The sequence below is a fragment of the Ricinus communis genome, chromosome 6 (genome assembly GCF_019578655.1).
Source record: "Ricinus communis isolate WT05 ecotype wild-type chromosome 6, ASM1957865v1, whole genome shotgun sequence".
Taxonomy (NCBI): Eukaryota; Viridiplantae; Streptophyta; class Magnoliopsida; order Malpighiales; family Euphorbiaceae; genus Ricinus; species Ricinus communis.
In genome coordinates this window covers 723,480-736,120 of record NC_063261.1, presented here as the reverse complement: position 1 = coordinate 736,120, position 12,641 = coordinate 723,480, and the positions used below count along the sequence as shown (strand labels likewise).

At 29.6% G+C, this 12,641-nt stretch overlaps 2 pseudogenes; both read left to right on the top strand.

Annotated features, from left to right (window-relative positions):
- The first annotated feature begins 3,613 nt into the window (after positions 1 to 3,613).
- Positions 3,614 to 5,338, top strand: LOC125370347 (annotated as a pseudogene).
- Positions 5,339 to 5,947: 609 nt separating this feature from the next.
- LOC125370367 lies at positions 5,948 to 11,304 on the top strand (annotated as a pseudogene).
- Positions 11,305 to 12,641: the final 1,337 nt, after the last annotated feature.

The following is a 12,641-nucleotide window of genomic DNA, read 5'->3' as shown; positions in this document are numbered from 1 at the left end:
CCAAATGGAATCGTCTTCCCCAGGATTTTGAAATGGGACTTTTAGAACACCAATTGACATTAAATGACAGAAAAATTTTAAGTACTCTATTTCACTTTAATGTGAAAACGTAACAATGAATTTATTATCTTAATAATAATAACAATCCTTATAATATTTTATACATGGATTTGCTAAGTTTATATTTAAATATTTAATATTATTTAATATTATTATTATATAATATATAATTTTAATATATTATTATTATAATATATAATTATAATATTTATTTAATATTTATTATATATATTATATAATATTTATTAGAATATAATATTTATTATAATTTATTTTTACATAAATATTTATTATTATATATTATATTTATATTTTAATATATTATTATTATATAATATATAATTATAATATATTATATATTTTATTATAATATATAATTGTAATATTTATTATAATTTATATATATATATATATTAGATACTAGAATTATATTCTAATTTAATAAAAATTTAATAAATTTAATATTAAATAAATTTAGTATTATATTCATATATTAATATATTAAAATATATTAAAATTTAAGATATATTAAAATATAAAATAGAATCAAATATTAATATTATTATAATTATATTAAAAATAAAATTATAATATTAAAATATTAAAATATTAAAATAGAATTGAAAGAAAAATTCCCTTATAGCCTTCTTAACGCTTAACGCCCCCTTAGATTCCTTGAGCTTGTAAACATGACTCTTTCCATAAAGCATTTATGAAAGATTTTTTATTCGTTCTCCAAACAGCCTTGGTTTTTTGTTCCTTTTGAAAAGCGAGTGTGAAATACCTTATGTAATCTCTTTGTGGCTATACACTTAACACTAAGCAACTCACGCTAAAATAGGTCTCGATCAAGGCACCGGCCTTCTGCCTTCTCGTGCCACAGCTCTAAACCGAATGGTGTGTGCTCTTCCACTATTCATGCAATTTCCAGTTCGAGCAAGAGTGGTTTTTAGATAAAATAAAGAAACTAGAAAACAGATCTGTCGTTAAGTCCGGCTTGCAGAACCGTTTTCGGGCTAGATAAACTTACCTTTCTCTGCCCTAGGCATGTTCTATTGAAACCCATTTAGGGAGGGTAACCCATGTTAGGACGAGAATTTTTAATTACATGTAGATCTGCAGATCCATGTGGCATTTTGCATTGAGACTGTCGAGCTTAGAGGCGCCAGATGATTGCTATTAAATGTCAATAATAAATTTAATTTTAAATAATAAATATACATATAATAAATATACGTAAATAATAAATATTTTATTTAATTTTTATTATTTATTAAATTAAAAGTTATATTAAATAATTCAAATTAGAATTATATTATATATTAAATAATTCTAAAAAAATTCTGAATTACTAAATTAAATAATTCTAAAAATAAGAATTCTGAATTACTAAATTAAATAATTTTAAAAAATAATTATAATTATATAATTGAATATTTTATAATTATAGTATAATTGAATATTTCTATTTTATTTTTATTTTAATATATTCAATATTATAGTATTATATTCAATTAAATATTAAAATTAATACATTAATAAAATTTGTAAATTTGTAAATAAAATTGACTAGACCGATTTGGTCTGCACGAAACTAATGAATGTTCGGTTGGGGGTTTCCGCTTTGATATTAAAAAGGGAGTCGGGTAAAGAAAACTCCCTCCTTGGACGAGCACGAGGCTTAGTCAGGTAAACCGAGTTGCGCTGCTTGATGCTCTGATAGAAAATAAAAAACTATGTTGTATAACTTTATTCAAAAGACTTTCTTGGAATCACTATGGAAATTACTACAAAATAAAAAAAAAATCAAAAAATTATTTCTATTTTTATTAATATTATTAATATTTTTATTTAATATTAATTTAATATTACTTAATATTATTAAAATCTAATATTATTCAATATTAAAATATTATTAATATTTTTTATTTTTCTTTATTTATTAATATTTATATGTAAATGATGGACTAATTCTTTTATATTCATTTTAGAATTATTTGATTTTAGAATGAAATATTCTTTTAGAATTAAATATTCTAATTTCTTAGAATTTATTATTAGATTATTAGAATTTTTAATTTTTCTTATTACAATTTACAATTACTTTTGAATTGAGAAAGAAATTATTGTATCAGAATTTGATTATACTTATGATTCTATTCAATTGGCAGAATAAAAAAAAAAGTGTATAAACAGAACTTCTGCTTATACAGAAGTTTTGCTCATTATTCGGACGCACCTACTCTACTAATTATAGTTACGAAATCACATTGATAGCCTCTACACGTGCCCTAGCTCATCTGAGAGCTAGATTTACCTCAATTATTTGTCTCTTGCCTTCCGCCTTTCTCAAGTTAGCTTCTGCTATTTCAAGATTTTTCTGAGTTTCTTCTAGATCAATGTTACTACCATTCTCTGCATCGCTTACTAAAATAGTAATTTCATTATTGCCTATTCTAGCAAAACCACCCATCAAAGGCATTGTTAATCATTGGTCATTAAGGCGTATTCTCAAAATACCGATATCGACTGTTGTGGCAATAAGCGCATGATTTGGTAATACGCCAATTTGTCCATTATTAGTAGATAGAATAATTTCTTTCACTTCTAAATCCCAAACAATTCGATTTGGGGCAAGTACACAAAGATTTAAGGTCATTTCTTCAAGTTGTTCTCCATTTCTAAATTCGTAGCCTTCGCAGTAGCTTCATCAATATTACCTACCAAATAAAAGGCCTGCTCAGGTAAACTATCTAATTCTCCAGAAAGGATCAATTTAAATCCTCTAATAGTTTCTGCTAAACCAACATATTTCCTCGGGGAACCCGTAAATACTTCTGCTATGAAAAAGGGTTGTGATAAGAAATGCTCAATTTTTCATGCTCTTGCTACAGTTAAGCGATCCTCTTCGGATAATTCGTCTAACCCAAGGATAGTTATAATGTCTTGAAGTTCTTGTAACGTTGTAAAGTTTGCTTAACTCTTTGCGCAGTTTCATAATGTTCCTTACCAACGATCTAAGGTTGAAGCATAGTTGATGATGAATCTAAAAGACCTACTGCTAGATAAATACCTTTAGCAGCTAATCCTCTTAACAATATAGTAGTAGCATCTAAATATGCAAATGTTGTGATAGGAGCAGGGTAAGTTGATCGATTAATTCAGTAAAAAAAGAAAAAATGGAAGTTAGTACTGGATTTCATTGATACAAGCTAATAAGTCCAATTCAATTGTTTTCTTACTTTCAATGGGTGAGTTTTCAAGTTCAACTAACTCATTTTGAAAATATAAATAAATATTATTAAGTAAATGGATCCATAAGAAACATAAAAAAAGGCTTCAGGAAGCCTTTCATTTGTCTATCATTATAGATAATACTATCTGTATTTTCTATGGAATTCGAACTGAACTTATGATTCATTAATTATTTCATGGGCTCTTTTTTTCAGCATATCGACTTACACCTAGCTATTATTATTCTTTTCTTTTCATAGATGAATTCTGCCGATTTTCACATCTCGGATTTACATATACAACATATATAATTGTTAAGAGGAAATTTCTCATTATTTAGATATTTCGATTCAAAAAATTTTAAGGATTAGAAACTTGAAAAAAAAAAACAAGGATTGAGTTGCGCCATAGATATGAAAGAGTATACAATAATGATGTATTTGGTGAATCAAAAACCATGGTCTAATAAAAAAAATTCTAATTAGTTGATAACTTTGTGAAAGATTCCTGTGAAAGGTTTTATTAACTCCTAATTCATATCAAGTAGACCTTATTATTGTGAGAATTCTTAATTAATGAGCTGTAGGGAGGGACTTATGTCACCAAAAACAGAGACTAAAGCAAGTGTTGGGTTCAAGGCTGGTGTTAAAGATTATAAATTGACTTATTATACTCCTGAATATGAAACCAAATATACTAATATCTTGGCAGCATTCTAAGTAACTCCTCAACCTGGAGTTCCACCTGAGGAAGCAGGAGCTGCAGTAGCTGCTGAATCTTCTACTAGTACATGGACAACTATGTGGACCGATGGGCTTACCAGTTTGATCGTTATGAAGGACGATGCTAGCACATTGAGCCCATTGTCGGAGAAGAAAATCAATTTATTACTTATGTAGCTTACCCCTTAGACCTTTTTGAAGAAGATTTTATTACTAACATGTTTACTTCCATTGTAGGTAATGTATTTAGGTTCAAAGTCCTACGCGCCCTATGTTTGGAGGATTTACGAATCCCTCCTGCTTATACTAAAACTTTCCAAGGGCCGCCTCATGGCATCCAAGTTGAGAGAGATAAATTGAACAAATATGGTCGTCCTCTATTGGGTTGTACTATTAAACCTAAACCGGGGCTATCCACTAAGAATTATGGTACAACAGTTTATGAATGTCTACGCGGTGGACTTGATTTTATAAAAAATGATGAGAACGTGAACTGCTAACCATTTATTCATTGGAGAGACCGTTTCTTATTTTGTGCCAAAGCAAATTATAAAGCACAAGCTGAAACAAGTGAAATCAAAGGACATTATTTGAATGTTACTGCAAGTACATGCAAAGAAATTATCAAAAGGGTTGTATTTGCTAAAGAATTAGGAGTTCCTATCATAATGCATGACTACTTAACAGGGGGATTCACTGCAAATACTATATTGGCTCATTATTGCTGAGATAATGGTTTACTTCTTCACATTCACCGCGCAATGCATGCAGTTATTAATAGACAGAAGAATATTATGTGCATTTTCGTGTACTAGCTAAGACATTACGTATGTCTAGTGAAGATCATATTCACACTGGTACCGTAGTGGGTAAACTTGAAGGGGAAAGAGACATCACTCTAGGCTTTGTTGATTTATCGCATGATGATTTTATTAAAAAAGATCGATGTCGTGGTATTTATTTCACTCAAGATTAGGTCTCTCTACCCGTAGCTTCAAGAGGTATTCACGTTTTGTATATGCCTGCTCTAACCGAGATCTTTGGAGATGATTCCGTACTACAATTCAATGGAGGAACTTTAGGGCACCCTTGGGGAAATGCACCTGGTGCCATAGCTAATCGAGTAGCTTTAGAAGCATGTGTACAAGCTCGTAATGAGGGACGTGATCTTGCTCATGAGGGTAATGAAATTATCCGCGAATTTGGAAAATGGAATCGTAAATTAGCTACTGCTTGTGAAGTATGGAAGGAGATTAAATTTGAATTCCCAGCAATGGATACTTTGTAATCTACTAATTGACGTTCGTTCTCTTAATTGAAAATGAAAGGGTTCTTATGTAGGCGTAAATATGATATATAAATAAAAAGGACTATTTGAAAATAAATAAAAAATATGGCAAATGCTTGAAAGAAATGCAAGCAAAGCTGATATTTTTATATATGTGCAGATAAGGGATCTTATGGGGGGTTGAGCTCTTTTTCTTTTAATCTAACGAATTCGATGAATTCTTCCTAAAGATTCACACCAGAATAATCCGAGTTGATGAAAGTTACTTCGAAAATAAAAAAAAAGTCAAATTCATTTGGGCTAGTCTCTTACTTCAAATAAAAAACAACTAGATCTACTATAAGTTGACGATCAGAACATATATGGATAGAACTTATAGCAGGGTCTTGCAAAATAAGTAATTATTGTTGGGCCTTTATACTTTTTTTAGGTTCACTAGGATATTTATTGGTTGGAATTTTCAGTTATCTTGGCAGAAATTTGATATTTTCATTTCTGTCTCAACAAATAATTTTTTTTCCAAGATCGTGATGTCTTTCTATGGGATCGCCGGTCTATTTTATTATTTCTTATTTGTGGTGCACAATTTTATGGAATAGTGTGTATTTTTCGCTGGGGATTCCCTGGAAAAGATCGTTGCATCTCACTCTGATTCCTTATGAAGGATATTCAGTCTATTAGAATAGAAGTTAAAGAGGTCCATTCCTTTGACTCTACGAGAGATTGAGCAAAAGGTAGTGGAATTGGCCTATTTTTTGCGTGTACCAATTGAAGTATTTTGAAATAAGCCGAAGAATAAACATTTTCTTAACAGGAGCGAAAAAATCCAAGAGTCTTCATTTTTTTATAGTTATAGCATAACTTAACTAAAATTTCACAATACAATATTAATGAACCAAAGAAGACATATTATATATATATATATATATATATACAAATATATACGAAACAATTCTAAAAATAAAATCAAACCTTTTTTATGCATATCTAAATTCAATTTCAATATTCAATAAATTTAGTAACAAAATAAGTAATAAATCAAAATAATAGACCTATCTCATATATCAAAGCTAGGGCTGAGCACGGATCGGTCCAATTCGGTTATCTATAAATCACCAGTACTATACTAAACCTCGGTTCTTTTAAAGTTGAAGGTACCAGTACCATACCAAACCTAAAAGGATCCATACCATATTGTACCAATTTTTACGGTTAAATACAGTTCGGTTCGGTGCTATTTTCGGTTCTAAAAAATTTTAAGAATACAACTTTAATCTCATCTTTAATCAAATATATTTAGAGAAAATATGATTACCAACCTAAAGAAAGTAGCATGAAAATCTGAATTAGAATTGCAATCACATTCTTGAACAACATGTTTTGCAATCCAGTCACTTGTAAATATAATAATTCATTCAATATTCAAATATAAACCATTAAAATATATGTTACTGCTAGCATAAAAATATTTTGCAGATGGCAATCCTTAAAATAAAATATTTTTCGCAGTTGCAGCCAACAATCTATCCAGCAAAAATAAAAGTAAAAAGTAAAAAAGAAAAAAAATATCCGAGACTGAGCAATGGTGGCACAGTTATGGGAAGAAAGAGCGCTAAAAAGGAAGACGTCTATGCGAGCCAATTCTTGCTTCTGCCTTTCTACGAGCCAATTATGTGTGGCGCTAAAGAGGAAAACATCTAAGCGAGCCAATTTCTTCCTTCTTCCTTTTGATTTTCTGTCCAGAAATTTACCTTAGGAATTTTGTCTTTCTGAATTGAAAATTGAGAAGTGCGGAGGTGTGTTCTAAATAGGAATATGTCTACGCGAGCCAATCTTTTCCTTCTTCTTTTTGATTTTCTGTTCAGAGATTTGCCTTAGGGATTTTATTTTTCTCAATTGCAAAATGGGAGGTGCGGCGGTGTGTTCTAAAGAGGAAGACGGTGTGTTCAAATTGTTAGGTATAGGCTTGTAGTATGTGGTAAAAAAATGTACTAGGGTTAAGTTAGTAGATAGTAAATTATAAATTTAGTATTAGAGTAATATATATTAGTATCAGTATACTATATGATATACTAATATATAATTTATATTTTTTTATAGAGTATAAAGTACATTATAAAATTATAGTTACTTTTAATATGTAGTATTTTTTTCTTATTTCTATAATAATTGCTTGAATTATATAAAATGATAAATATAAAATATTTCTTTTATAGAGTATAAAGTATTTTAAAATATTATAGTTATTTTTAATAGGTATTATTTATATAATATATATAATTATTAATAAATATATGTAAAAAATTTGGTTCTACGGTTTGGTTCGGATCAGTACAAGATGGATCGGTTCTGGTACAGTTACGGTACGGTTTTTACTAAAGAACCAGTACCATACCGTAATAGTAAAAAAATTCATATCAGTTCAATTCGGTTATAAAAAATTTCGGTTCTGGTATTTTTCGGTACGGTTATTCGGTTCGGGCGGGAATCACCAAGATCCATGCTCAGTTCTAATCAAAGCAAAGCATTTCAGAATAAAATATAGAATAAAGAAATTCTCGTTTAATTTTCAATATTTGAAATTGATACATTAGATATGAATAGATCGTAACTTGTAAATTATCTTTCCTTTCTTTTTCCAATCGACGTTTCTTTTTATTTTTCTTTTAGTCCTCCCTAATGAACAAAGGCCTAGACCACCTAAAATGATTTTTTCTGTCTTATTTTACTTTTGGCACTCATTTTTTATTATCACGTCACAATATTCTTCAGAAATCTTTCTAAATTATTCCTATGGAATATGGGTAAATTGACCATTTTTAAAAAAATATTTATTTTATTGATAGAACATAATTTTTTCATCTAGAAATTCGAATTTGAGCAATTAAGATACTTAGAAATAGTTTTTTTGTACTTTTTCAAAATTAAGGATTAACCGCTGATTCATAAATAAAAAATAGGGAATAGATTCATAAGTTCAAAGCCTCATAATATAACTTATGCTTGATAAAAATATTCGATCATATGGAGGTGGGTTCATTAAAAATTCACAGATGAAAAAAATGAAAAAAGAAACATTTATTCCCTTTTTATATCTTACAACTATAGTTATTTTGCTCTGGTGGATCTCTTTTTTATTTAATAAAAGTTTGGAATCTTAGATTATTAATTGGTGTAATACTAGTAAATCCGAAACTTTTGTAAATGATATTCAAGAAAAAAGTATTCTAGAAAAGTCCATATAATTAGAGGAACTCGTTCGCTTGGACGAAATGATAAAGGAATATCTAGAAACATATCTACAAAAGTTTTATATCGAAATTCACAAAGAAACAATCCAATTGATCAAGTTGCACAATGAGGATTATATCCATACGATTTTGCACTTCTCGAAAAATATAATTTGTTTCGTTACTCTAAGTGGTTATTCTATTTTAAGTAACGAAGAACTTATTATTCTTAATTCTTGGGTTCAAGAATTCCTATATAATTTAAGCGACATAATAAAAGCTTTTTTCATTCTTTTATTAACCGATTTATGTATAGGATTCCATTCACCTCATGGTTGGGAACCAATGATTGGCTCGGTCTACAAAGATTTTGGGTTTGCTCATAATGATCAAATTATATATGGCCTTGTTTCCACTTTTCCAGTCATCCTCGATACAATTTCTAAATATTTGATCTTTCGTTATTTAAATCGCGTATCTCCGTCACTTGTAGTGATTTATCATTCAATGAACGATTGAAAAATGATCCATGAATCCAATTAGAATGTTTGTTATTTTGTACAAAATACAAAAGCAAAACATTTAAAATTTTACTATCAAACAAAATCTTACTCTATTTAATATATATATATATATATATATATATATATATATATATATATATATATATTTCTTTTTCTATACATCCAAGGAATTCTCTTCCTATATTTTCTGTTTTAGTAAAAAGATTTCAATAAATAGCAGTATCGTGGATAGGGAAATATACTAGCGGCCTCCCTAATTTTATTGTAGAAATTTTTAGGATAAATGATTGGACCATGCAAACTAGAAAGACCTTTTCTTGAATAAAGCAAGAGATTACTCATTCCATTTTCGTATCACTCATGATATATATAATAACTTGGGCATCCATTTCAAATGCATATCCCATTTTTGCATAGCAGGGTTATGAAAATCCATGCGAAGCAACTGGCCGTATTGTATGTGCCAATTGTCATTTAGCTAATAAACCCGTGGATATTGAAGTTCCACAAGTGGTACTTTCTGATACTGTATTTGAACCAGTCGTTCGAATTCCTTATGATATGCAACTAAAATAAGTTCTTGCTAATGGTAAAAAGGGGCCTTGAATGTGGGGGATGTTCTTATTTTACTTGAGGGGTTTGAATTTCGCCAGAGATGAAAGAAAAGATGGGAAATCTGTCTTTTCAGAGTTGTCGCCCAAAAAAAAAAGTTCTTATGATAGGTCCTGTTCCTGGTCAGAAATATAGTGAAATTACCTTTCCTTATCCTTTCTTCAAACCCCGCCACTAAGAAAGATGTTCACTTTTTAAAATATCCCATATATGTAGGCGAAAATAGGGGTAGGGGTCAGATTTATCCCAATGGGAACAAGAGTAACAATACGGTTTATAATGCTACAACAACGGGTATAGTAAGCAAAATTATACAAAAGATTAGGGGGGGGGGGGTACGAAATAACTATAACGAATGCGTCAGAGGGACGTTAAGTGATTGATATATACCTCCAGTACCATAACTTCTTGTTTCAGAAGGCGAATCCATCAAACTTGATCAACCATTAACGAGTAATCCTAATGTGGATGGATTTGGTTAGGGGGATTCAAAAATAGTACTTTAAGACCCATTACGTGCCCAAGGCCTTTTGTTCTTCTTGGAGTCGGTTATTTTGGTACAAATCTTTTTGGTTCTTAAAAAGAAACAGTTTGAGAAGGTTCAATTGTCCGAAATGAATTTCTAGAACTGTAAATTTATCAAAATCAAGTTCTTAAAACGAATAACAGTTGGTAATTATATATGATAAAAAAATTAAAAGCTCTTTGCTTTTTAAAAATTTAAAAAAATTTTATACTAGATTTCTTGAATTATTTGTACTGCATTTCTAGTCATAATATGTATATTGGTAAGAAGACTATTTGACTTTATTCCTTTTTTTTGTGTTTTTTTAATCTAATTTTTTTAAATCTAAATAAAATAGGAGCGATGTGATTATCTTATTACTGTCAGATTTAATTTTCATAGAGTGCATGCATCAATAGCTTTTTTCAATACTAATAGAATCTCATTTGACTAGATATTAAGCATAAGATAAGTAAGCGGAAAAGCAAAGGCTAAATGAGGGAGAACAAAGGATTCCAGGAAGTTTTTTTTTTATTCGTCTTCCTAGTCTTCAACACAAAAAAGGAATTTTCCACATCCCTTTCTTGTGTCAAAATATAACGGTTCTTGATCCCATTCCTTAAAGATTACTATTCTTAACTTCTGTTTTTTCTAGGTTTATCATAACTTCCTTTTCAATTTTATACGTATAAATTTGATTTTTCATGTAAAAAACAAGTAGCGGACAAACAAAAAAAGAAAGGGGAATTTTTTGAGCAAATAGAACTTCTTCGATGAACTTAAAAAAAGAAAACAATTTCAACTTTTTAGGATACTCAAATAAATAGAATAAGGTTCTATTAGTATAGAAAAATTAGTATGATATGGGATTGACAAAAATACAAAAAATATATATTATGCCGTCTAGGAAAAAGAAATCGAAGAATTCCTCGTATAACTTTGAAAGTATCGATAGACACTATCGAGGAACAAATGTTCTAAATCAATTAATGGAGTTACTTTTTTAAAAACATGATAAAAAAAAAGTGTAATAGAATTTCTTGAAATATTTGAAATATAAAAAAAAGGCAATCTATCTTGTCACTTATATGAATAAAGTATTATGATTATTATGGAACCCCTCGGCCTAGAATCAGACAGAGAAATTAGGGGTCCATTGAGTTCTTACGCTTTCATGTCTACAACTCAGATCACCCAATTACGTACTACTTACAGGGATGAACCTGATCCGAAATATGAACCATAAAAGAAAATGCCTATTAAACCGATCACAAGAATACTAGTTACAATACCTATTATCTAAAAAGGAATTCTTCTAGTAGTATCGACCATTTATACCACTTCCCTCCACATTTAATCAAGTGGTCGTGCTAGAGACATAAACAGTCACAGATAATTATTAGATGATATCCTTTCGATGGGATAAGAGAATTCCTATTCTTATTTATTACTCTACTATTTTCTTTTCTTCTATTAATTGAAGAAATAATTAGAAATAAAATAGCAAGTACAAAAACGAACAATAACCCCTAGTAGAGACTGATATTATTCAATTCAACATTTTGTTCGTTCAGGTTTGATTGTATCATAATTTTATAATTAACTAGGATTAGATTTATTGTTGGATGAACTGCATTGTCGAAATTGACCCTAAAAGAAAGGTAGGTACAGCTAGTCCGTGAACGGCTGACCATCATATTATAAAAATTCGATGGGTTCAATTTATGGTCATTGGGCATCCTAAAAAGATTTACTAAATTCATCGAGTTGTTCCAAAGGATCAAAACGGCCAGTTATTAATAAAATTTCCTGTCAGCTCTCTATAAAATATTCATTTGGACGAGGGCTCCCAAATACATCATAAGCTAAAACCGTGCAGACGAGTAACCAACCTGTAATGAATAGGGAGGGTATAGTAATGCTATGAATGGCCCAATATCGAATACTGGTAATAATATCAGCAAAAGAACGTTCTCCTGTACTTCTAGACATACTGAGCTCCACATATTCTTGTACAGTAAAAAAGGATCGATTCTGTAAAAGATGAGATCAGTAAATGCAATTTCACTAAAATTGAATCTTTGTGAGATCTTCAATATTGTACCAAAGGTTTCTTTAAAGTATATCGAATCAGTATAGCTATCCTTCATCTGACGCAGCAACGCAACTTCAATCAGTATCGAAATAAAATCTTAGATAATCCCTTTCTTCTTTTCTTTTTCTTGTTGCTGTAGAACTGTGTACTATAAGATAAGGTCGGGTAAAATGCGAATTCAACGGGTTACAATAATAATCCATGAAGGAGATTATCATATTTCCACAATTCAATTAGATGTAAATAGATGTGAAATAAAAAATGTTCTGGTTATAGAAGAAGAGTTTTTTGTTGGAATCCAAACACCCCCCCCCCCCCCCGCGTTTTTTCATTTTGTTTTTCATTTTAAGGAATTGGTTAGTCATCTATTA